Source organism: Mastigoproctus giganteus, chromosome 7 (assembly GCF_048544385.1).
Source record: "Mastigoproctus giganteus isolate SK-2022 chromosome 7, ASM4854438v1, whole genome shotgun sequence".
NCBI classification, from domain to species: domain Eukaryota; kingdom Metazoa; phylum Arthropoda; class Arachnida; order Uropygi; family Thelyphonidae; genus Mastigoproctus; species Mastigoproctus giganteus.
The window spans coordinates 154634941-154661640 of NC_143581.1; the positions used below are offsets into that span (position 1 = coordinate 154634941).

Genomic DNA, 26700 nt, shown 5'->3' on the forward strand with positions numbered 1-26700 from the left:
TTGCTCCCTGCGACTTTGCACTGTTCCCGCATGTGAAAATGAAGCTAAAAGGGAGGCGGTTTTCCAGTGATGAGGACCTTCTACGGGCTTGGGACAACGAGTGTGCTTTACTCCCTAGTGAAACTTGGCAGAACTGGTTTAAAGATTGGTTTCGGAGGATGGAGAGGTGTATTGAATGTAGAGGAAATTACTTTGAAAAAATTAAATAAACAAAGCTGTATTGCAAAACTTTCCTAGTACCCTTTGTACTTTTGTGGCCCGTGACCTCTACCTCAAATATAAAAGTGGTTTTTACTTTCCACATCTAATATAAAAGTGGTTCACATCTGAAAAAAGATTGGGAAACACTGATTTAGATGACTTTGTACTGGAGAAGGTTTCTCTTTTGTAAAAGTTTCTGTTCTTTTCATCCGCATTTGTAGATTGAACAAGCTGCAAATTTTCCTGGAATGCATGGTTTTGAAATTTTGGGCGAAATATATCAGCTGCTGCATCAGAAGGGAACTAGGTTGCTCCTCGTGCACGGTAAGTTCACAAATTCATATTGCTGTTTAAATTTGGTCAGCAGTTTAGATGAGACAGACAATTTGCTTTCTAAACTCAGTGCTTCATGAAATAACATTGCTTTGTGTACAATATGAAAAAGACAATCCTTCCATTTAATTTTGATCAACCACCTAACGAAAGTGGAATTATCACACACACACACACACACACACACACACACACACACACACACACACACACAGGGTGGTTATAAAATAAGTTTCCCTCTTCAGGAGATCCTAGTGTCAAAACGGTTAGAGTTAGTGCTGTGAAAATCAGTGGGTATGGGGAAGCGATATGTAGAAAAGGAAAAAAAAAAAAAAAAAGTTCACATTACTGCCACCAGGGAAAAACGGCGCTCAACATATGTAAAAGTTGTTATTTACTTCAAGACGCTGCTTACGCAAATGACATCCTGTTAAATAATAGCAGAAAGGCCAACGGCACGGTCAATAACCATTACGGCTCTTACAAAAAGGAACGTGCTCTTTTAGTAAAACTGTTCTACCTGAATAATAGTAACGCTAATGCAGCACTCGTGAATATCGGAAACTTAAGTTTGCGTGAAGGACCTGTGACGTCAGTGGGGCTTGGAAAACTAAGAAATTTGAAGCGACTGAGGAGTTAGGTGTAATTTCAGGCAGGGGAGAACCACATATCGGAACGGAGGTACTGGATGAAGTAGCAGTTGCAGTAGCCTCCAGGTCATAACGCGAAACACTACCAGTCAGTAGTACCAGAGGTGTGTCAAGAGACTTGAACCTTCCTTGGTCTACTGTAATGAATAAATAAATTTTCTGTTTATACTCCGGGACGACCAAACAGTCAGAGGAGTTTACAAGATAGACAGAATACAGGAAACAGCACCGTATTCAGCAGTCACGGGCTTGAACCCCGGTCACTCAAGGCACGTGTACTTATGCACCCGCGCGCCTGACCACTAGGCTACGGCGGCCCATTAAATTTTCTGTTTATACTCCGGGACGACCAAACGGTCAGAGGAGTTCACAAGATAGACAGATTACAAGAAACAGCACCGTATTCAGCAGTCACGGGCTTGAACCCCGGTCACTCAAGGCTCGTGTACATATGCACCCTCGCGCCTGACCACTAGGCCACGGTAAAGTACTTCGAATAATTTTACACTGGTTTCCCGTACAAGATTCACGTGGTGCAAGAACTAGTCTTGTGATCAGCAACGATGAATAGACTTTACACTACGATTTCTGGCTCGTATGGAACTTGACGATACATGAGCTCGAATGATCTTGTGGTCTGATGAGGCACATTTTACTCTTCCTGGGGTTGTAAATGCACAAAACTGCCGAATATGAGGAACTACTTGTCCATCAGCTCTGCATGAAAGACCACTACAAAGTCCATACGTTACAGTATGGTATTCACAGCAGAGTTTATAATCGGACCATTTTTCTTTGAAGAGTCTACACCTCATGGCCCAGTAACGTGTACGGTAACTAGTGCATGGTACTGCGCTCTTCTAAGAGATCACATTATTCCTACTGTGCAAGAAAGGCAATGCTTGGAGACCATAGTATTCATGCAAGATGGTGTCCCTTCCCACGTTGTTCGACAAGTGAAGGAACTACTCCGTTCAACATTCGGAAATGATTGCATTATTTCTAGAGACTTTCCGCAGTTTTGACCAGCCCGATCAGCAGATATCAGTCCCTGTGATTTCTGGCTATGGGGATACGTGAAAGACAGTTTACTGTGGCGGCATACAGATGCTTGTCGATTTGAAAGCAAGCATTAAACAGCATGTAGCCAACATCCCCAATGTGATGCTATGCGAAACTGTGTCGCACGCAGTCCTCCGTTTTCAGAATGTCATCTGAAGTGAAGGTAAGCACATAGAACATATCTGTAGATTTCTAAGTTCTGATATTAAAATCTAATCCTAAGTATTCCATCTCATGTTTACAGTGACAATTTCTCCCCTGGTGGGGGATATTTTTACTAATTTTTTTCTTCTACAAATCGCTTCCCCATACCCTAAATGACATATCCACTGATTTTCACAGCACTATCTCTAACCGTTTTTTCACTTGTTACCACTCATAAGCATCTTGGTATTATTTTTGATGAAAAATTGTCATTCTTACCACACATCCAGAATCTTTCCAAAAAAGTGAAAACTTTTACGGCCATGTTATTCAAAATCTCTCGGCAGGACTGGGGTTTAAAAAAAGGAAACCCTGAGAATTCTATACTATACAGTGTTTATTCCAATCATTACATATGCAGCCAGCATATAGTTTCACAAAACCAAACTTATTACAGTTCAAACCAAACTTATTACTGTTCAAACCAAACTAGACAGTGTCCAATGGACCTTTTTGCTAGCTCTCCTGAGAACTTGTAGAGCAGTTTCAACTGCATCTTTGCAAGCCATCGCAGGCATGTCACCTCTGTATTTTACGTACAAAGACTTTGTTTACTACATTCGTAAAGGATATCCTCTGACCTTTTCCGATCTGACCTATGATCCCACTGCCTATCCAAAGAATGAAAAAGCGAAATATTGGACTGAGCTTCATAAAAGATGGCAAGTGAGATGGAATTCCTCGACCAAAGGAGCAGTTACCAGTTGTTTTATACCTGATATTAAATTCACTACCTCAAAAAGTAATTAGTTTTGGTTCTACTCAAGCCTTCCTACATCATACATTCTAACTGGTCACGGTTCTTTAAACGCTCGTCTTCTTCAATTCAATCTATCCACGACAGATACCTGTTTCTGCGGCGCCTCTGAAGACTGGAGTCGTCTTATTCTTCTGCCCAGTTTACCATGTTTTAATACAAACATTATCCAGTACAGTGCATAATTTCTCTCCTGGAAATGAAAGATATCTTATTAAAAATCAAAATGTCTTCTCAGCTCTACAGGAATTTGCCACACAGGTTTTCAAGAGACGACGTGGATTGCTGAGCTGACTTCTATACTCAACAAAGTATAGAAGTACTATTTTTTTTAATAATAATTATTTTAACATTTTATTTAATTAATTTATTATTTTTTTTCTTTATTTTCTTTATTTTTATTTTTTGAAACGTAATAATATTTTGTCCATTAATTTTTTTTTATGCTAGCCCCTTAGAGGGCAGGATTCGCTGATCTCCAGTTTATTAGAGACAGGATTTTAAACTGCTTGTACCCAGATTTGGGCTTCCTGGGTACGGGAACTGCTGGCATCTATTGCTATTACACTTTCTGCAGTGGATGCGGGATTCTTTATGGTATTCACCACTGTACGTAATTATAGGAGACTGCTGCACTCATATGACTTCCGCTTATTCCTAGGGGTGCTTGAAATATTACATTTAGTTTAGTACGTGTATAGTTGGGCCCGCCTCCGTGGCGTGGACGAGTACTGGTAAGCAACCTTCCTGGTAACAAAGCGGCCAGAAACAGCTAAACAACAAACACACTAAGCAGACATAACACCACTTATTTCTGGCCATTGTATAGAGTCTTGTATATCATCACAGACAACCATGGCGGAGATAAACTAACGTTTAGGGGCCGGCCGCCTTGCGTATGACATAACACATGTCCACAGAACCGTTTTGGTACTAGGATCTCCTAAAAAGGGAAACTTATTTTAAAACCACCGATTATATATATAAACTCTCTCCTTTATGGGATGTTTTCCGCCCCATAACGGGTACTGCTACCAAGTGCATGGGTGGTTGGTTGTATTCAGTTACTATTATTATTGTTACTGTTGGTCGAGAAACTCTTACCATCCTATAGGTGTTCAGAATGTTGTCTTTCTGGAGTTCCATGTAAGCATACTCTGGGAGACCTATTGTTGATAGCTTCTTATGGAGGCTCCTTGGCAACATCCCGGTAGTTGACACGATGATCGGGATGGTCGTTACTTGCCCCGTATATTTCGCTTCCTGCCTTAGGTCTGAGTACTTCCTGATCTTTTCCTCTTGTGTTTTCTGGAGGTTGCTTGTGTTGGGCACTGCTATATCATCAGGTAGGTAGCTATTACCTTCTTATCGATGAAGATAATATCTGGTCATTTGTGCGAGATCGTCGTCTTTTTCCGTCATTATGGATGCCATTATAGTCTGAGTAGAGGTCTCTAGTATGGTTCGTACTTGTAATACAGTACTTGTAATACCGTACACTATCTTTGATCAGCTAGTATTTATGCACTAGCTTCTGATGTATTATACTGGTAACTTGATCGGGTCTGTGGGTGTACTCCGTCTGGGTGATCCTCCTGTGGTAGTGTGCTGGATTGTTTCCGGAGCTAGGTGGAATCATCAATATGTATCACCTGTTTTCCTGGGGTCCTTGGAAATGTATTTCCTGCTGTTGATTATGTGGTCTTGGATGGCGAGCATGAATCCTTTGGTTTCGGGTAAGGGCCTTCCATTCGAGAGCCAAGGATTGGAAGCCATCTTGATGGAGGTTATTGTAGTATCTGTCATGGAGTGTATTCTTCACCCATGTTTCTGTCTGTTTTTTTTTTTTTTTTTGTCTGTTTCAGTGTGGTCTTCTTGTTGAGGTTGAATGTGCACCGTTTGTCTGTTTTTCTTATGGCATGGTAGATTGGCACTGTGTTTTCTTGGAAGTACAGTAATTGCACAGGTTCTGAATTGCTATCTTCTCTTGTTTAGTGAGGTTCGGGCAATTCCCTCCGTCCTTTTCTCAGTTCTAGCTAAGCTCCTGGAAAGACTTCTTTACCGTATATCTGACCACCACTCTGTTGAATACTCACCTCCTTCAACAGCTTGTGGTGGCCAAATATCCTTAGGAGGCTCTGGCAGGCCAAACTTCCATCTGACCTCTATAGCTGCATCAGGTCCCATCGCACAGACAGGAAAATTCAAGTTACTACAAAGTTCCTGAGCATTACAAGAAGTGTTTACCGAGGCTTCCTCCAGGGCTCAGCCCGCGGGCCATTTCTCTGGTCTTGCACAAGCTCCTGGGGACCCTCTTTGTGGATGACCTGGTCCTCGTAGCCCATGCTGGTACAACAACAACCACCATAAGTCTATCCTCCTGAAAAGTAGAAAACACTTGTCATCAAAATAGGTGGCCTCCCCATATCTCTGTATGAGGAGGTCAAATACCTTGTTCTCTACCTCGACTCAAAACTGACCTTTCTGGTAGTAAGATATTTCATTACTGAAATATTTTACTACCGGAAAGGTCAGTTCATTACTGAAATATCTTACTACCAAGGTACAAAAGTATGCCACCATGATCAGGTGTATTAGTAGGGCTGACTGGGCATCTGAAGAACAAAGCACCGACTCTGATCTATAAAGCCATGTTTGTGCCAATAGTATGCTACAGAGCCTCAGTCTGGTGTTCCAGGGTATCCCTGGAGAGAAACAGCTGGAAACTGGCATCCATACGGCGTTTCAAGCTACCAAGGCGTGCTGCACTGTCAGCACCCCTGCCCTCCAAGTTATAGCCAGATGTATGCCACTGCATCTTGAGGTTGCATGTAGAGAACTGTTCCAGTAGTTAAGGAGAGGTCTACCTTACTCAAATCCTGGAACTGGAACTTGACTTAGCCAATGACTTCAAGCATAAAAAGGGACGCATCTCCAACTACCTCCTAAATCTATGGCAAGAAGAATGGAACAATCACCAGCAAGTTTCTACCTTCAATCTATTTTACCTCCCCCAGGCATCTTCTCTGGTTCACCCCTGGCTGCAAGTCACCGTTGTGCTTATGGGACATGGACCTTTTCAAGAGAAGAGTCGGAGTCCTCATACTGAGTGCATGGCTATTAGCGCTCGCTCAGGGGCACCTGATTCTGACTTTCTCCCTCTTTCCCAATCTCCGCTTTGCCTTCACTGCTTGGTGGACCGTTTTCCCTATTGGATGATGGGAGGGGGTTTTGCAGACACCTGTCGCTGTGACATTTTACCTCTTTCACCATCCCTGTACTCCCCTTGTTCTGCGTGCTATCTTCCTTTCCCTGGCCTTTGGTGGGCTCCCATACCTGGGATGATTCGTACTTCTCCCTTCCCACCTCTTCTTTCTGCTGGAGGATGCCTTTTTTTTCTTCATTCTCCTTCGTTTGCCTGCTTTCACTCCACCACCTGTGCGATCTGCCCCATTTTTTTTTTATCTTGGCCTCTGTCCAGAAAGCTCAGTCGACCCTGGTGGAGATCAGCCAGAGTATGATGGACAGCCTGACTCACCTGCCAGTGGTGGTGATGGGCAGCATAGGGTCTCACTAAGGGCCAAGCAGCAAGAGACGCACAACAGAACAGAACAAAACAAAATACCGCATAAACTAGACACTACACTTTTTTCCGGATTTTGCAGTAGTTCTACAATCCGACACAGAGTATATATGGTGCAGACGTGGGAAACCACCAGTGGCACCTGACCCTAAATACTATGCTGCCTCCTTTACGAGCTGTGGTCATTCTCTAGATGGCCGAATTGGGGTTGTGTTGGTGGCTCTTGGGCATCAGTCATTATCCTCGTCGACCTCAAAATCTCCTTCTGTTTGGTGATGGTCCAACCTGTGATCCCAAAAGAGTACATTAGTACTGGGAGTTTATGGCTGTGACTATGTTCTCGCCATTCAGCTTTGATTTTATCTGGATTCTCAGTCACACGAACCTCGATCCCCTTGAGTTCTAACTGGTGGGCCTGCATCATCCCCAGACATTTGTATATCTCTGCCTCTGTCATAGCTTCAATCTCTTCATCGATCTGTAGCTGGTAGTTTCGTCGAACTAGATGTCCTTGATCCAACCCATGGGTCTTTTCCATTTGTCTAAGCCAAATTGCATTCTGATATCAGAGCTGAACTCTTTGGTGATCCAGAATAGCTGTTTCAGTTGATTTTCACTTGCAGCATATAGTTTGATGTCATCCATGAACATAAGAGGGTGTACAGGTTGTTCCTCATCAGAAGACAAATTTTCATCAGAAGATACTCATCAGAAGACAAATTTTCCAGGGAGGTGCCCTGGAAAATTTGTCTTCTGATGAGTATGGGTCTGGTCGTGATATTCTCGACCTCGATGGTGGTCGTCCGTTTTGCCTTGGATGCTTCTAGAAGTGTGTCAGGGTCGCGTCGACTTTGCTGATCTTGACTGTCTCTATTGGCCAGGTTTGGGGCACGGGTCGAAGGCTTTTCGGTAGTCAATTTAGATCGCGTACAGGCAGTGTCAGTGGTCAATTGCTCCTTGCATCCACTACTTATCTGCCTACATCCTGCTGCTTGGCCATGATGTTCTGGCTCTCATGACAGTTTGATATCTTCTTAGTTATGCAACTGGTTGATATCTTGTACATTGATGGATGATTGGTCTATACTTTGCCGGGTTTGTGGTATCTTTGTCCTTAGCCTTCAGGTAGATGGTTCCTTGTGTCAGAGAATCTGAGATTGTCAGGATGCTTTATTATCTGGGTGAACTGCTGTGCTATGTGCCTGTGTGCAGATTCTTCTGCAGAATTTCTTATACCAGTTGTGGATGTTATAGTTATGTCTTGGGATTTGCCAGCTGTGGGACTTCCTGATCGACTGTTGTACGTCTTCCTCCCTAATCTCCCATTCTGTCATCTCTTGTGAGTTCTTGGTTTTGTTCCTTTCTAGTTCTATCCAGCGTGCACAACTTTTACAGCTAACTTTGCTGCTCTACAGTTTCTCCACAACTCTTTGAGTAACTTCTGGTTGGGGAATCCGTGGCTTTCCTTCTCTTGTCCCAGATTCCTGTAGAAGGTTCTCTGGTTTTCATCAAATATCATGAGGTGAGTGTCCTCTGGACGCTCACCTCATTATATTTGACAAGTGCACGCGTACCCAACTAATATTTAAAGTCGATTTTCTCAAAAACGAAGCCTCATTTGAAAAAATTTTATTCATGAAGAATCAGCCTCTTTCCGGTTGCACCGCCCTGCATATCAATGAACTGGTAGATATTTCTGAATGTGTGATCCCTATTTTTCCTAAATACATTATACATACCGTAGTTAGTGGAACTCATCATCACCAATGTCCTGGTGGCACTACATTTCTGTTTGTCCTATTTTATCAGCAGTAGTTGTCCTAACCAGGAGTTCAAATTTAGCCATTTTATTGACAACACTCCTGACATTACTTGTAGACACAGTTGCGACCAAATAATCTTCTATAGTTTACTATCCTGACACACTCCCTGAAGTTATTTAGGTTTGTATCCCAAGCTATACTTTCCTCTCAATTGAAACATTGCTACCCTCAGAACATCTCATCAACATCGGCTGTTGTGGGCAATAAACAAGAATTCATGAGGTGAGTGCAAGTATTACCTTGACCCATATCATCAGATAAACCAGAATCTAAATTATCCTTCTTCCTCCTAATTAGTTTCCCTGAACCCTAAAGGTATCCTCAAATGATACTGGCAAAAACCTTTTGTTCAAATGAATACCGTTTCTACAAAATAGATTCCTACTACCTACAAATGCTGGCTTCGCTGATAAAAATTCCCAGGAGCCTTGCAGATTCCGTCAGGTATCATCGGGTCAAGGTGATAAGGTCACCCAACAAAACTAGATCTTCGACGAGAGTAGTCTGAGCTTAAATATTCTATTCTGGGACCGGAATCAGAGGTGCATCACTGATACTTGTGTCCCTGACGAGCTCCCAGTTACATTTATAAATAAATATATATAAATAAATTCTTTATTGCTGATAAGTACAGAACATGTACTAGAGACAATAATACTCATCACGGCGACATGGCCAGGAGTTTTACATTATAATATTGAGATTAATTGGCAAAACATTTTTTTACCATTACATGGAAATTATTAGTTACACAGATTAAACATGTAAAAATGAAATTATAATAATGAAAATATGAGGACTGAACGTCATATGGAGGAAGTTATCCCAGTTCCACCGATGTAATCCACTCGAGCAGCATGTGACGGTATTTGTAGTCGGTAGCCATTTTTTGTAGGTCGACTCCAAGACGGAGCAGTGCCTGAATTTTGGGGAGTGCCTGGGCAGGTAAGAACCGACTACACAGTTTCAGCCGGTTGTATATAAGGGTTAGTGTGGGCTCTGACCTCAAGGATGGCGGAGGATTGTGCCACTGACAGAAATCCCAGATGTTTGGGGCGTTTATCACTCCTGTGTACATTTTTACTGAGGTCATTAAACGCCTGCTGTCAATTAACCTCGGAAGCCTGGGTACATTTAGCTGCTCAGCCATGTCAGTTGTTCTCAATTGAGGGGGTCGGCGATGCTTATTTGTGGCCCATTTCAGGGTCCAGTATTCACACGAGAACACCGGTTTTTGAAGAGAGGGCGACGCAGATGCCCAGATCTCAGCTGCATATAAAATAGCCGGATAAACAGTGGCTTGAAGATATCTGGTAGTGGTTGCGGCATCATTGGAATGAAGTAGGTGTTGTTTCGCTCTCCAGCGTAGGGTGTTAAATCGCTTCCGGAGGTATTCCGTGTGAACATTAAATTTCAGCTTCGGATCAAAATAGATACCGAGATCCTTATGGCAGGTAACTACTGGGATGAGAGTACCTAAAACTGAAGGTTGAATTATTGTTGGTTGGTGTTTCAATGAGTATATCATTATTGCAGATTTTGAAGGGTTAAGGTTTAATCCAAACATCTTCAAGTAAGTTGAAAGGTCGGTCAAATTCTCTGTGATGGAAGACGTAATTGCCATTGGGTCTGCAGACGGTGGGATTAAGGTCAGAAACTTTATATCGTCGGCATATATTATAGCATCATCACGAAGACGCATAAAAGGAATCAGAATGGCTGAGAAGAGAAGGCCAGACAGGACACCACCTTGTGGGACTCCTGCATTGATTTTTCTTGTAAAGTGGGTCTTCTTCAAAGTGAGGTGGACACTTCTATTCTTCAATAAGGCGGTGAGGAAAGCTAGAAGGTCTCCATTAATCCTGAAGAAGAATTGTAGAAGACTGAGAAGGGCTGTGACGTCTAGACTGTCAAAAGCAGCTTCAATATCGGCGTACACTATAGCTAATTCAGATTTATTTTCGAAGGCTTGAAGAATTGATATCTGTGCGGCCATGAGGTTTGTTATGGTGGATCTATTTTCGACTGCGAAATGGAACTGTTTCTATGGATTTGTTTCTAGGCCTGCACTCGTTTCTTCAGTGACTCAAATTCTTCTCGTAAAACACCAAGTTGCAATTTGAGATCGGTACACTCCCTTATATCGGTTGAAAGAAAAGAATCGCAGGATGAGTTATGTCTGTCTAGTAAACCAGCCTTCGGATACATGCCACAGTCTATACAAACGACGACGTCGCGACTCACACAGGAAATGCCCGAAGGTATTTTCGTTTGAGTCCGATGTCCCTGGACTCTGTACATATTGTAAGTGGATCTTGTAGCAGTCATAACTGAAGTAAAATTTGAACTTTACAATGATTGCGAAATTAAAATTTACAATATATTACAGAATTACTGTTAACAAAAAATATCGCAGAAATTAAATTTAAGCTACCTAAATAAAGTTACGAAATTTCCGCCAAAATATCAATAACAGACGCTATTTCAATATTAAATTGTAGCTTTCCAAATACTTTACAAATTTAAACTTACGATAGTTTGTATACTAAACAAATTTGAATGAGGATGTTGAAAACGCCTTTTCAAACATAACACAAATCGCTCCATACATGCGGATTTCTTGTGGTGTGTCACAGTAGGCTCGATGCTATTCAAATACAAAATTCCTTTCCTGTCCTCTCTGCATCTGCCTATGAACTCGAAAGGGGTCAGACCTAGGAAAAGATCAAGATGCCTGCCCTTTGAGAGCAACATTTCAGTTGGCATATAAAATCATAGTCAATCGCTAAGAGCGTAGTTTGTAAGGGATAGAGTTTGTTAACCATACTACAGACATTTTGGTCGAGAAAGGTGAAGAGCGATTCCTTCCAGTCTGCACCTTTTGATTGCTATCAGTGGAACCTTATAGGTAGCTCGTTTGTCACAGACTATTCACTGGCTGTGAAAGGTTTCACAAAAGCTCCAAGTGGCCAAATCTTACCATCAGGAATATTATGCCTTTTGTCGGAGGGAGGAAGGAGTGAGCAATTATGCTTCCAAATTTCGTGGTAGGAATGACCTTGAAACAAAATTTTTTGGACGTGTTTGAGCTGCCTCTATGCTATTATACTGTGCTGAGTCCTTGCGCCCCTGAGGGTAGGAGATATCTTGTTCTCCAGTCTTATCAGCAGAAGAGTAGTGAACTCCCCCCCCCCCAACACTGCTTCGCGAGTGATAGTCTAATTTACGGTGTTAATTTTTATATTATGTGCATAATTTTAGAAATTCTATATTAGGTAAATTAGATTAAAAAAAAAAAGAAAGTGCACGGATAACCTGCAACCGGATAATGGAGTTCACTGTATACGATGTATACAGTAAATTTTAGTGTAATACTATGCTGTATTATTATTATAATAATTCAGATAAGGTCTTTCTATTATGCGAGCAGCTTATCGATTTAGGTTAATTTATTATACTTAAACTTAGAATAAATCTAGGATTTAGCTAACCAGTAGCATTACATGTAGCAGTAGTAGTGGTATAACGAAACAGGCCTACGCGCTCTGGATTCATTGAGGAATTTTATTGTGGCTTAAACACAGAGCGTACAGATAAAGTAGAAATATATATGAGCTTTCGGCTATATGGTAGCCTTCGTCAGAATTAAAATACATGAACTGCCAACTGCCATTCCAACTGCCATTCATGTATTTTAATTCTGACGAAGGCTACCATATAGCCGAAAGCTCATATATATTTCTACTTTATCTGTACGCTCTGTGTTTAAGCCACAATAAAATTCCTCAGTAGTAGTGGTATGTGATGCAAGAAAGCAAGTGTATGAGTTTATGCAACATCGGCCAAAAAAAAAATATGTATATATATATATACTATATTTTTAACAATGTATACTATATTGTTAAAAAATATCCAGAATGCGCAAGTGGAGCTTCTGTTTGACTTTGAAATATAGGAATACAGACTTGGAAATAAATCGCACTACATTATATTCTGTGTAACAAATGGAACATGTTTCTGACAGAACTAGCAAACTCTTCACAAATTCTTCCTGAAGTTTGTTTTTACTGAAGTTGTAAACGTTGGACGTTCAACACTTTTGGTCAGAATGAAGTGTTTCATTTTCTTATTGCATTTAGCCTGCAGCGTGATTTATTCCAAGTTAGTTGCGGTTATTTTTTTGACATAGAGAACTTGTTAAAGCGTCTTAACTACTGCATATAAATAAAGCCTGGTAACTTATTTTATGATAAATATTAAAGCTGGATAATCGTATTTGATAAACGAGGCTTTATTTCTTCTCTCACTTTCTTTCAAAAGATATTCATAAACTAATATATCCTGTAGTAATTACAATATTTTATTAAGTTATAGGACATAGAAAACACTTGCAGAAATTTAAATAATTTTATTGGAAAAACTATTTTCACCTTAAGGTGCTTTAGATTTAGAAAACTGAATATGGATTATCGTATGTCTAGTGTTTCTGTATACCGAACATTGTTGTTATTCTGTTATTTTTGTTGATGTTTGTAACTATGGCGATGCTATGTGGAGTGGCGGGAAATTAAAAGCTCTTTATGGCTGCTGTCTGGATAGAATACAAGAGAATAGTAATGATAACTTACCTGACATTAGCGATTTGTGTCTGTGTTCGCTGTTCTCACTTCATACTTATCGGACGAAAGCAAGATAGATGTTAACGCGCAGCGCATCAGACGCTCTCCTCCACAGTCACGTCACACTGTCGACTACAGAGTGGGCACACGTTATTTCATCTCTCCACACGCGTACAAATACCGCCACCTATGTTACTGGCAACTGGCGATATGTATAACCTTGACCTTCGAAATGTATTGATTATTGCAACTCTTCTGGTAATGACGCTTGGCAATGAAGTGCACTAGTCGCAAGTAGCTCCATCTAGATGGATGTTCTGCAAAATTGCAGCCTCTTCTATTCCTTTTACGAAATTTTACCGTTTTTCTTATTCAAGTGATTGTACATGGGGTTGCTGGTGACATTGCGAACTGTATTTTAATTAACATATGATTTGATGAAAAAGCAGTGACCGTGAATTAAGGAAATTCACGGTCACTGCTTTTTCCATTCTTCAAATAATTCATTTGTAGAATGGAGCTTATATGATATAAGGATTTTGCTTACAGCAATAAACACCACTACAATTCCTCTTCACCATGAGAATAAGGGCATCATCAATAAATTTATAATCCCCATAAACGGCAGATAGTTCAATTTTAGGTTATAAATTGTCTGGAATATACGATACACTATGCCGTCCTAGGGCGGGGGAGGGGGTTGCTGGCTGCCCTAGTGAGAACAACACACACCAGTCCACTGCAGCGTGACTGAAAGATATAGTAAAAGATTTTCACAATATCTTGAGCTGCAACAGTTTTTATGGTTGTATAATTTGTGGATGCTATTTAATAAACTTACATTGTTCTAACTTATGCATATACAGTGAAATCCCAACATCAAATGGTAATTTGTTCCACAAAACCCATTGTATGTTGAAAATATTGTAAATTAAAACCAATAATACATTGATTTCCTTTAATTCTTTCTAAACTCTAGGCAGGCCATCCCAACAGCACATAAAATAGGTATTTCTAACATGTTATACTTGATTTTTACATTAAAAATAAGTGTTTTATAAAGATTATTTAATAAATAGTTATAAAACATCTTAAAATAATAATAAAAAAAAATAATAAATTAGCATTTACCTTAGACTGGAAAAGCATGGCTGATGAAATTAGTGGTGATGCAGTGGCGGTGGGATTAGATCAGACGTCAGGTGTCTTTTCAGTCTTTCGTCTTTTGCTGCTACTGGCAAAGAAACTGTCCAAAGTGGACTGTTTCTGACGACTTTTTTTGTAGCTTCCTGAAGTAAGAAATGACTTCGTCTTCCATTTTGCACATCATGAGTTCAATTTTGGGGTGTTTTTTACTACTTCTCTTAAACGCTCCCAACAAGAAATGACAGTCTTCAGCTTACACTTTTTGGGTGTCCTCTTCCTCTCCAGTGCTACACTTCATAAGTTTATACAATACTTGTAGCTCCTCTGTCGTTAGCTCATGCCCATGAGTGTCAGTAAGGTCCTCCGCATCCTCTTTGTCAACCTCCAGAGCTGTTGATTTACCAAGAGTGACAATATCATTTGTCAAAACACCATCTTCAAATCAGTTAAACTTATGGATAATTAAAGGCCAGATGTTTTTCCAGGCTGAATTTAAGCATCTGGTGGAAACATCATTCCAAGAACTTACAATTAGCCTCACACAGTCCAGGATGTTGTACTTCGACCTCAAAAAAATCTTTGAGGGTGAGAGAAATTTCAACAGAGGTTGCTGCAAAGCAACTTCAGAACATTTTCTTGGTATAGATTTTCTTGAAGTTTGCAATCACTTGCTGGACCATTGGTTGAAGAAGAGGAGTGGTGTTGGGTGGCAAAAATTTGATTTGCAAAAAGTCAAATTGGACAAGGTCGGGATCATGGCCTGGCGCATTAGCCAGCAGGAGCAGTACTTTGCAGGAAGCCTATTTTTCTCAAGATAATTCTTCAGTGAAGGATAGAAAACTTCAAGCGCCCATTCACTGAAGACATATATTGTATATATACTTTGCAGGAAGCTTATTTTTTTCAAGATAATTCTTCACTGAAGGATAGAAAACTTCAAGCGCCCATTCATTGAAGATATATCTTGTAACCCTGGCCTTATTATTGCTGCGCCAAAACACTCCCAGCATGCCTTTGTTGACGTTTTGTTGTTTAAATACTCTGGGGATGTTAGAGTGATACACCAGCAAAGGCTTTAGCTTAATATCTCCAGAGTTATCGGCACGCATCCAATGGGAGAGTGAGCCTATCTTCCATAGGCTTTTGTCCAGGTAAACTAGCCTCATCCTTAGTGTTGAACGTTCTCCTGGGCATTCGATTCAAGAAGATGCCGGTTTCGTACAATTAACAAAAACACACTCTGCTTACACACTGGACAAACGCATCAAACAGAAGATAAAGAAATTGTTCGAAGTACTGTAACACGCTGGATTGTTGTGTTGAACAATAACAAAGCCACTAATTGGTTGAGAATAATCATACGAATGATGTTCCGCGGGTCACGCGTCGGAAAATTTCCACCACTGCATCGTTCCAGGTATATCAGAAAGCCATCGGTTCCTGCAAATATCATCGGTCCTTAAAATAAAAGATCGTATTAAAATAAAAGATCGTATGGATTCGGTTCCTGAGAATATCGGATGTCATCAGAAATCGAGGCCCCACTGTACAGTTAAGCTGTCTGCATCTCTCTCTGGACTTCGGATACAGGCAGTGCTGGTAAAATTGGCAGACGGTATATTCTGCGAATGTTACGTATGCGAGAGTGTACTATGCTTATTAATCGAATTCCAGAGGGTATACGGCATTTACCCGTATATGTATATAAATCCAGAAGGTATATGCTATTAACCTTAAAAAAGGTATTGCTCAAAACACCAAAGGCAGATATTGTTGGGATATCAGAGACGTGGTGTCACACAGATATAAGGGATGCAGAACTGCAATTTGGGGAGTACAACGTCTACAGAAAGGATAGACAGGATAGGAAAGGGGGGGGGAGGGGTTATGCTATTAGTTAAGAAACACATAAAAACCAAGGAAGTGAAGCCAGTCGACATCGCTGGACAGTGCAGTGTTGAGTCAGTTTGGTGTGACATAAGCATTGGGAGATCAAAATTGAGAGTAGGAGTGTGCTATAGGCCTAATGACTCTGATGTGTATAATAAGAAACTGTACAGGGAAATAGAGTGGGCCAGTAAATCAGAGAGTCTTATAATGGGAGATTTTAATTTCCCAGATATTGACTGGAATTTGGGGGCTGGTCACTGACACACTAGCAGGGCTTTTGTGGATTTATTGGATGATTGTTTTCTACATCAGCATGTTCGGGAGGCAACTAGAGGGAGTAATACTCTTGATTTGATTATCAGCAGTGATTCTTCATGCATTAAGAATCTGCAGATAAATGAACCACTAGGTGGCAGTGATCACAGTGTGCTGAAGTGGGATTTACTCAAAGAGGTAACTACCCTCACGGGTAAAGGGAAGGGTTATTGCTTCCATAAAGGCGACTACGATGGATTGAGACAGTATTTAAATTCTATACAGTGGGACCAACTGATGATGTTACCAACAGCAAATTCAAAATGGGAAGCATTCAAAGAACTTATCTTGGAAGCTACTAGGCTTTACATACCAACTAAGAAATATTGTTCAAGGTTTAGGCCAAAATGGATGTCAGATGAACTAATGAGGCATATGGCAGAGAAGAAAAAATGCATGGGATACTTACAAATTAACACATGACACAGAAGCCTATGATAGATACAAGTTGATATGCAACCAAGTTACAAAGGAGGTTAGGCAGGCGAAGGCAGATTACGAGAAGTCCTTGGCAAGGGATGCAAAGAAAAACAGCAAAGAGTTCTTTACTTATGTAAACTCTAGAAGAAAGGGGATGAATCAGATTGGTCCACTTGATATTGATGGGTCAACTGTTGATGATCCTGCTCAGGTAGCTAACAAACTAAATGAATATTTTCCATCGACATTCACACATGAGGAGTTATTCAGCCAGGGGAATGCCAGAGGTGTATTCAACTCTAGCAGTAAGCTACAGAATCTTGAAATAACTGGGAGTAAAGTGGAGGAGAAACTGTTGAAGATAAACACAAGAAAGGCACCCGGGGTGGATGGGATCTATCCAGTTATATTAAAGGAGGCAGCAAAGGAAATAAGCAAACCCTTAGCCATAATTATGAGAGCTTCCTTGGACTCAGGGGAGGTACCCATAGACTGGAAATGTGCAAATATGACCCCAATTCACAAAGGAGGATCAAAGGCTGACACAAGTAATTATAGACCTGTGAGCTTAACTTCTGTTCCAGGAAAATTAATGGAGGCACTGGTTAAAGAAGCACTGCAGGATCATTTAGACAAGACTTCAGTTATAGCTCGGACACAGCATGGCTTTGTTAAGGGGAACTCTTGCCTGACCAATTTGATTGGATACTATGATGCAGTCACAAAAGAACTGGATGCAGGGAATAGCTTTGATATTATATACTTGGATCTGAGAAAGGCTTTTGATACTGTTGCACATAGAAGACTGCTACACAAATTGGAGCAGTGTGGCATTGGAGGCAAATTGCTGCTATGGATAAAGGGGTGGTTGAGGGGGAGAAGACTGAGAGTGGTAATCAATGGACACTGCTCATCGTGGACTAATGTTATTAGTGGAGTCCCTCAGGGCTCAGTGTTGGGTCCATTATTGTTTTCTGTATTTATAAATGATATTGATGATGGTATATCAAGCTTAATGTCCAAGTTTGCAGACGATACAAAGGTTGGCAGGGTTGTCAAGGACACTACTGACACTATGCTGCTGCAACAGAATCTGGAAAGGTTGAGCAGATGGGCTGAGAGGTGGCAAATGAAGTTTAACATTGACAAATGTAAAGTACTACACATGGGAAACAGCAACCCCAGAGCAACGTATCAACTCTGTGGTACTACACTGACAGTGGTAGAGAATGAAAGGGACTTGGGGTAATTGTGCAGGCAGATATGAAGTTCTCTGAGCAGTGCAGACGGGCTGCAAGAGTAGCTCATTGTGTATTGTCAATGATATACAGGAATTTTTCCAGCAGGGATAAGGAGGTGATTATTCCCTTGTATAAGGCAATGGCCAGGCCACACCTAGAGTACTGTATACAGGTCTGGAGGCCTCATTTCAAGAAGGATGTAGAGCTGCTGGAACGAGTACAGAGAAGGGCAACAAGATTAGTGAATGGAACAAAGGGGTGCTCTTACGAAGAAAGGCTTAAGTTTTGCAAATTACAGTGTCTAGAGACTAGGCACCAGCGAGGTGATCTGATGGAGTTGTATAAAGCCTTGAATGGTTTGAGCATGCTCAATGCTGATGGGATTCTTCCTCTAGCTCAGAATAATCACCTGAGAGGGCATAAATTCAAATTGAGGAAAGACAGATGTAGGATAGACGTGCGGAAATTTGCCTTTAGCCAGCGGGTGGTTGGTTGGTGGAACAGACTTCCATCCCTTGTAGTGGAGGTTGATAGCCTAAATAAGTTTAAGGCTCAGCTGGACAGGTATTTTGAACGAACAGAGGGGTGAAGTGGGGTTTTTTTTTTTGGCTGATGCTGCATAAGCTTGCTTTCTTGCATCAAATGCCTCTACTAATGCTAAAAAAAAAAAAAAAAAATCCAGAGGGTATACGGCGTATAACCTCCACTATAGCCCTGGATACAGGTGGCTCACTTTCTGCAAACCAACACCTTCATGCAGGTTAAATGAATCATGTAAATTATTGGAAGCATATAAAGTAACAGCCATTTAGAACTGATCAGAGCTGGTTGGCCCCTCGAGGGAGTAACTGTATGTAGTGGTGAGGAGGCATCCCGTTGAGGCTACTGATACTACCATTTGGATCCAATGCCTACAGCAGCGGTAGCGAACCTGTGGCACGCATATAAATTTTTTGTGCATCCAGAACTTAGAGCATCCCAAAAGAATTTCAAATTCGAAAACAACATCACTCCCGGAATTCACCTTGAGTGATCTGCGCACGCCCGTTCACTCTGTCAAGCATGTGTGACACACACCATTCAGTAAATAGCTGTATTCATGCAGTAATTTGTTTGAAGTTGGAGTAGTGAAACATACTGACGAAATTGTGACAGATTTGTGCGACTAAATGTCTTTAATATCCCCTTCCGTGGGACACGCAAGAGTAGTTTTTAAAACATTTTGCCAATTTTGGCAAGCACCTTTAAAAAGGATCGCCACACCTGGCAAACAGCCTTGGTTCTAGGCTAACATCATAGAAATGTGATGTGTTTGCTGTGTGCTGCAACTTCTGGAAACTCGGAAAGGGTGGGGATCGTGGCCGTTAAGGGCGGGCAGTAGTTTTAACACACTACTTTGACCCATGCTTCGTTAAAGTCCAAGAAATAGGATTCATCCTCATAGCGGTGTGGATATGGTATCTGGATAACTACGGCATCCTTCTCTTGAGCGAATTTATTGCTTGCCGTGCAGTGGGCGCCCATATTGGGTTCGGTGGTGGGTCCGCGACGGTAACACAGTGGTATTGTCACCATCCTCCCCACACCGGGGGGAAAAGGCTCGGCTTCGAATCCCGTCGATGAACGTGTATGGGCTTTTTTTTCACTCCAGGGGGCTGAATAGTCAGACTGAAGCATGGATGCCATGGTTTTCCCCCTGGAAAAGCAGGCGTATTCTGTTTCAGCAAAGCAGGCAAATCGACCAGAGAACATACACAATTTACAGACACACTACGCATCGACAGTTGAAAGTAGCTTTCTAGGTGACCCTAATATAATAGTTTAGTTTTTTTAGTTCCATGTGGGTGGGGAACCTAGGCAGTGAACCAAAATAATTTATATGAATCCTGATAATATGAATTTTTCTTCGGAGATCCCAACGTGGTCCTTACCAGAAAATAATGACAATGATTAAGAAACCAGTAATTCAGCTAATATAATAGTTTAGTTTTTTTAGTTCCATGTGGGTGGGGAACCTAGGCAGTGAACCAAAATAATTTATATGAATTTTTCTTCTGAGACCCCAACGTGGTCCTTACCAGAAAATAATGACACTGATTAAGAAACCAGTAATTCAGCTAAACGGCTCAGACATCTGTGGGGACAAATCCTGTGCTTGCACCTTCACAATGGTGGGACTGTTAGTAATCCTCGGTATAACCTCTATGCGCATTTTTTTTTATTTTATTTTATTTATTAACACACAACTGTATATACATTCTCAAGTTATCTTAATCAATTTACATACAATATTAATCAATTTATATACAATATTTATATACAGATTTATATACATGCTCTTATATATACTGTAGTCTTTCTGTACATTGATTGTGTGTGTCCTGATATGAAGGGTGGCTCCTAGACACAAGCCCATCTCCACCTTTTACTCCTGAGAAAGCTCAGAACGTCTGCAAGACAGGCCTGAAAAAAAAAGAGCATTATGTCAGGCCATTTTGCCACCAGGGATTAACTAACACCTGGATCCACCATTCTCTATTTGTGCTGTAATGCACAAATCCTGCACCTACCAGAAGTATGCGCAAGCAAACTTTGGGTGACCACCCAGGTGTGAACCAGCTTAAGCAGAGGTTGAGGTGTGGCACCCAAACACCACATGGAGGAATGCCGCCCCTCTGTGTTACCAGGCAATACTAGGTGGTAGATGACTCTCATCAACCGGTGCAATACCACCACTTTGCTTATTGGAGACTTGAAGTGGTGGATCCCATGTTTAGTCTCTAGAGCTAAGTTCCGGTCAACCCTTCCTTATCTCTTCCATCATGCAGTATGATTGATGACTTTTGAGGTTATGATGAACGTCATGGCGAGATCCAATATCTTTACATTTCGAGGGTACAGCTCTAAAACCGTGTTCACAGGCCGGCCGCTAGTTAGTACACTTGACCGGACGTAATGGTAACTCTCTAGGAAGCTTCCGGATCAGCTTGTATATAATCTTGCTACCTCTACTCTGCCAGATGGTGACTGGACGTAGTCAGAGTAGTGAGTGTGCAGGGAGGGGGGGGGTATTGTCGAGGCCACGTTATGTCAAAGATCTGGGAATAATCTTACCATATGTATGCCACATCAAAAAATTTCATTACTTCATACAATATGTCCCTCCCTCTTTTCTTAGTATTGAATACACCATGAATTCTCAAACTAATAGAGTAAGCTTATCTGAGAAATAATCTAAACCTTCCAAACACTTTCTAGTCTATTTCACAAATGTACGTGGTCACAGTTCTAATCTCAACTATGTTCATTTCCACTTGCAATCTGCCAAGCCCCATGTACTTTTTTTCACAGTATCTCAGTTATCGGTTTTCAACCACTGCTCATCTCATTTGCCCAAATTATTTCCTTTGATTCCTTTCGTCTCAAAGGTGGTACTTTTGCATTTGTCCGTTCCGATGTTCAATGTCAGAGACTTGGTAATTTGGAATCTCCTCTGGCTTAAAAATCTTTCTACCTCATTCTGTCAAATTCATCTGTTGACTCTAACGTTCTCCGAACTCCATGAATCACTTAGAGCTCTTTGATTTCCTCTCTTTGCAAATTGACTTTCTCCAGTCAAACTTTCCTAACAGTGAGGTAATTTTCCTTGGTGACTTTAATGTTCACAACTCCAGCTGGCTTCCGTTTTTTAGTCACACCCACCCAGCTGGTCGGGATTCTGAGGCTTTTTCAATTCCTAATGATCTCGGTCAGATTGTTCATTTACCTACCAGAATCCCGGACAATCCTACCATACAGCCAACGACCTTCATCTTTTTCTCACAAACAACACTTCTCATTACACGGTCGAAGTCAGTAGTCCGTTAGGCACCTCAGATCACAACTTTGTGATTGGCTTTTCTCAAAAGAAGCCTTTATCTCATGACTATTCCCAATCTCGTGTTGTTTGGCCTTACAAGAATGCAAAATGGGATGACCACGATATTTCTATTCTTCTTTTCCTTGGTCGGATTACTGTTTCAAAACTTGTGTCAACATTTGCTCAGATCGTGTCAGTGAAATTATTCCTGTAGGAATGGAATCCTTTATTGAACATACTACTTTAATATCTCCTCCTTTATCTAAACCTTGGTTTTCGAATAAATATGCTAAGGCTGTTCCAGAGAAGAATGTTGCATATCGTAATTGGCTTGTTTCCATTTATTCAGTTTCGTTTTCTGCCTACACCAAAGCTCTCAACAATTGTAAATCAGTTATTAATCAGTCCAAATTAGATTTTGAACAGGCTAAGAGTAGAAAACTTGCATCTTGCCCTAATGGTAGACGAGCATACTGCTCTCTTTCCAAAGATATTGGCCGCAATATTTCCCATCTCTGCTCCCACCTCTATCAAAACCAGATGGTTCTATAGTCACTTCAGCCAAGGATAAAGCTGACCTGCTAGCATCCCATTTTTCTTCCAACTCATGTATTAATGATTTTGGAAAAACACCTCCCACCATTCCCAACACGCACTATTGAATGCCTCCTGTGGTCTTCCGTCAAAAGGAGGTCAGAAGGATTTTGACGAATTTTGAAGCTAAGAAAGTTCCAGGTCCTGATGGTATTTCTCTACTTGTTCTCAAAACCTCTCTTCCTGAAAGTACTCCTGTTCTTTGCCCTCTTTTTTTCACTTTCTTGTTCCAAAAAGTGTTTTTCCTTCTGCTTGGAAATTTGCTCATATCCAGCAAGTTCCTAAAAAGGGTGACAAAACCCTCCCATCCAATTATCGTCCCATTACAATTACTTCTGTTCTTTCTAAAGTAATGGAGAAATCACTTAACCACCAACTCTTAAACTACCTAGCATCATTCCGTCTGATCAACGATCGCCGGTATAAATTCTGTCAGTGTCCATCCACTGGTGATATTCTGGCTTATATTACCCATTTATGGACTAATTCAATGGAAAAGTTCGGTGAAACACAAACAGTTGATCTTGACATCTCAAAGGCTTTCGATCATGTTTGGCATAAAGGTCTAAACAAGCTTCCATCTTATGGTTTCTAACTGTTTTTTTGTAATTGGTTATCCAGTTTTCGCTCTGACCTCTAAGTGAGGGTGATGGAAGACAGCTCGTTGTCTTCTAAGTTATCCACTAATGCTGGTGCCCCCCAAGGTTCAGTTCTTTCCCCTCTTGTATATTAAACACCTTCTTCCATTGACCGGAAATCGTATCCATAGTTTTGCCGACGATAGCACATTGCATTCTATTTTCCAGTTTGAGAAACCTTGTCCTGCTCAATCAGCTTCAACTTCTCGCATATCCACGACCAGTTCCTTAAATGTCAATCTCCAGTTAGGCAAAGACAATTTAGTTGATTTCAATCCTTCTAAAACTGAATCCTGTCTTATATATCACAAAAAGGATTCTTCAACTCCTATGCTTATCTTTGGTGACACTGATTTTTAGGCAAGATGATATATCTCTTTTACCTGACTTCTAATCTCTCTTGACAGAAGCGCATTACAAGTATTGGTTCCTCTGCTTCTAAAAAACTTGGTTTTCTCTTTTGCTCTCGGCATTACTTTTCTTTCAAACAGCTGTTCACTCGGTACAATCGCAAATCCGCTCTACCATGCAATATTGTTCCCATATCTGGGGCGGTGCTCCCAAAATCTCCCTCAGGCTTCTAGATTCCATTCAGAAGAAGGCAGTTAGGTTAATTAATGACTCATCTCTAACAGAGTCTCTCCACTCGCTCTCCCATAGACTTACTGTTTCTGCTGCATTCCTTTTCCATAGATACTTCCATGGTCAATGTTCTTCTGAAATGGCTTCTATATTTCCTGCTCTCACTTTTAAAACAGAACACGTGCCGTCACCAGCCAACATCTATTGACTGTCTAAAGTTCAAACTAACAGAACCAACTTTTCATCTTTCTCCTTTATTCATTCAACTGCCGTTTTGTGGAACAACCTTCCTTCATACGTATTTCCTGAAAATTACAGTCTACAGAAGTTCAACTGTAATGTCAACAAATATCTTCTTTCGTCTTCTCAACCTCCAACCCAAGCACAGTACTATAGGTTCTAATACCTGTCGTGTTTGGGATTTTCATAAAAAAAATAAATAAATAAAAATAAAACGGTTAGAAATAGTGCTGTGAAAATTGGTATGTCATTTTAGGTATTGCGAAGCGATTTGTAGAAGAAAAATTTATTTCAAATTTCCACCACCAGGGGAGAAATTGGTACTGTAAACATGAGATGGAATACTTTACTTCATCATCATGGGTTCCTTCAGTCTCTACGACTGGTTGGTAGGGCTGATGACTTTTTTCCACATCTCTCTGTTGAGTGCCAGCTTCTTCAAGTCATGGTATGATCTTGTTGTTGTATCCCTTTGTGCAGTTGCTTTATGACATTGTTTGTGGGTCGCCCTCTGGGTCTAGTTCCATTAATCTTTCCTTCTATAATCAGGTTTAACATTTAATTGTGTCTTTGATTATGTCCGAACCACCTTCCTCTTCGCTCCTTGATTAGGTTTTTCATTTTTCTCCTAGCTCTTATAAGACTTCTTCATTGGTCTTTTTTTCGTTTCAGTTTATTTTCTACAGCATCACATCTCAAATGCTTCAATTCTCTGTCCGTCTCGTTTGTTTATCGTTCAGTTTCGGATGCATATAGGGCCGTGTTCCAAACATAGGATTTTAGAATTCTTTTCATTATATGCTGATTCAAATACTTTGTTGTCAGAATTTTTTGTTTTTCCTTGAAAGCTTATTTTGCTTGCCCATTTCTTGCTTTTATTTCGTTGGTGCATCTTGGCTCAGCATTTGTCCTAAATATTTAAATTTTGCTACTTGTTCAATATTATTGTTTCTTATTTTGATATTCATAGCTTTGGGGTCCTTTGAGAATGTCATGCACTTCGTTTTGTTCGTGTTCATTTTCATATCATAAGCCTCTGCTGTGTGGTTGATCAGCTTTAACATCCCGATCAGGTCACTCCTTCTGGTTGCTACAGTTACTTGATCATCCGCAAATTTTATTGATTTTATTTGTTCGCTTTATGGTCGCTCCTAAATTGCTGTTTTCAAGGGCTTCTGCCATCATTTCCTCCGCAAAGAGGTTAAAAAGGCCTGGTGAAAGTAGGCAGCCTTGTCGTACTCCTTTTTCTATTTTTGTTGGGTCTGTTTCCAAGTTATCAATGTATACTATGGCTTTCTGGTCTTTGTACAATGTTTTTATTAAGTTTAGTATGTTTTCGTCTATTCATATTTTTGCAGGATTGAGAAGAGTTTTGGCCATTGTCTTCTCTCGAAGGCTTTCTCGTAATCAATGAAGCAAATGAAAAGATTTTTTCTTAGGTCAATAGATCTCTCTCCCATGAGCTTTAGGGCTGCGATGGCATCTCTTGTGCCCTTGTCTTTCCTGAAACCAAATTGTCTGGTGCTAAATATCTGTTAATTTTATCACTGATTCTCTGTTTTATTATTTTTAGTAGTATTTTGGATACATGTGGGATAAGGCTGATAGTCCGGTGTTGGCTGCATTCCTTGGTATTTTGCTTTTTGGTGAATGGGATCATGACTGCTGTGCAATGATCTTCAGGCAGTGAACCTTCTTTGTACATCTGGTCTGTTAAGGTGAAAATACATTCATATAGCTCATCACCACCCTCTTTAATGAGCTCAATGGGCAAGGAGTCAGTTCTTGTTGCTTTTCCATTAGGCACTGCTTTTAGTGCAGCTTCAAATTCTTCTTTGGTTATTGGCAGGCTTTCCGTGTTGCCTTCTGAGCCACTCCTTTTAATTTCTATTTCTTGTTGGCGGTCTTTTTGGTAGAGTTCGGTGATATGTTCGTTTAACCTTGTTTTTATTTCTTCAGGTTCTGTCAAAAGTTGCCCATGTTTGTTGTTTATAGTGCTGGATCTTATTCCCTTCCTTGTGAAGTTCCTAATTTCGTTGGAAGCTAGATCTGATCTGCCTTTTTTATCTAGATCTTCAATGAATCTACACCTCTCGCTCCAGCACGTTTCCCTTGCTTGCCTGCACTCTCTGTGTAGTTCATTCCTTAATTTCTTATATTTTGCCACACCTTCTTCAGTATTGTTGGTTTTTCATTTCCTTTTTTCCTCTACTTTTGCCCATATTTCTTGTGAGTTCCAGGGTTTCCTCGCTTCTGTTCCTTTGAAGCCTACAATTTCTGTTGTTGCTCTGGTGAGTGTTTCTTTAATAAATTTCCATTTTTCTTCTACTGTTTTGTTTTCATTACGGTTTTTTTTTGTACCGCTTCACCTATTGTGTCCTCGAATTTTTGCTTTGCTTCTTCTTGTCTTAGTAATTCTAAATTCCACTTCTTCCTGTTGCTCCTTTTCTTTAGTGTTTTAAATTTTAGTCCGCTCTTTAACATTACAAGATTGTGATCACTATCTGCATCTGCACCTCTGTAAACTATGGACTTTATTACTT

At 40.6% G+C, this 26700-nt stretch overlaps 1 protein-coding gene across 2 annotated transcripts in view; it reads right to left on the reverse strand.

The window, feature by feature from the left end:
• Nucleotides 1-13393, reverse strand: part of LOC150083271 (zinc finger protein 474-like) — a 240254-nt gene extending 226861 nt beyond the window's left edge. For both annotated transcript variants that reach the window (XM_090377949.1, XM_090377948.1), the window contains exon 1: nucleotides 13242-13393. The gene's annotated coding sequence lies outside the window, so the exon portion shown is untranslated. The remainder of the gene's footprint in view (nucleotides 1-13241) is intronic.
• Nucleotides 13394-26700: the final 13307 nt, after the last annotated feature.